The 357-nt window shown below is 46.5% G+C and overlaps 1 protein-coding gene across 1 annotated transcript in view; it reads left to right on the top strand.

Annotated features, from left to right (window-relative positions):
- The window catches only part of LOC109468457 (cysteine-rich motor neuron 1 protein-like), a 2,563-nt gene that overhangs the window by 1,094 nt on the left and 1,112 nt on the right, over positions 1–357 (top strand). The gene's annotated exons all lie outside the window — the stretch shown is intronic.

Genomic DNA, 357 nt, shown 5'->3' with positions numbered 1-357 from the left:
AAGCCACATGTCGGCTTTTTGCGGTTTTTGTAAATCGTCACTGTAGGTATGTACTGAGTTCTTGAGTCGTAGAGGTTTGGCGGCCTGGGTGCCATCCTCCAGAGTTACCACCGGCTCCGTATTGTCGCTAACTACCATGGAGTACCCAGGCCAGAGCCTCGGAGGACGTGGTCTTTTTTTTTCTTTTTTTTTTTAGAACAGGCAAAAATCAATTCGCGCGCGGATGTCATCCATAAAATTATGTCGGTGTGGCCTTAGCTGGACCGTGGAACAGTGACCATAAATGCCAGTAGTGTTGTTTGCCGGTTGTTGGAATTTAACCCCAATTCAACTCAGTTCCATGCCAGGATTTTTATT

The sequence above is a fragment of the Branchiostoma belcheri genome, unplaced genomic scaffold (assembly GCF_001625305.1).
Source record: "Branchiostoma belcheri isolate BF01 breed outbred unplaced genomic scaffold, Haploidv18h27 scaffold2, whole genome shotgun sequence".
Taxonomy (NCBI): domain Eukaryota; kingdom Metazoa; phylum Chordata; class Leptocardii; order Amphioxiformes; family Branchiostomatidae; genus Branchiostoma; species Branchiostoma belcheri.
The sequence above is the reverse complement of the archived record's forward strand: the minus strand, read 5'-3'. Positions and strand labels throughout refer to the sequence as shown.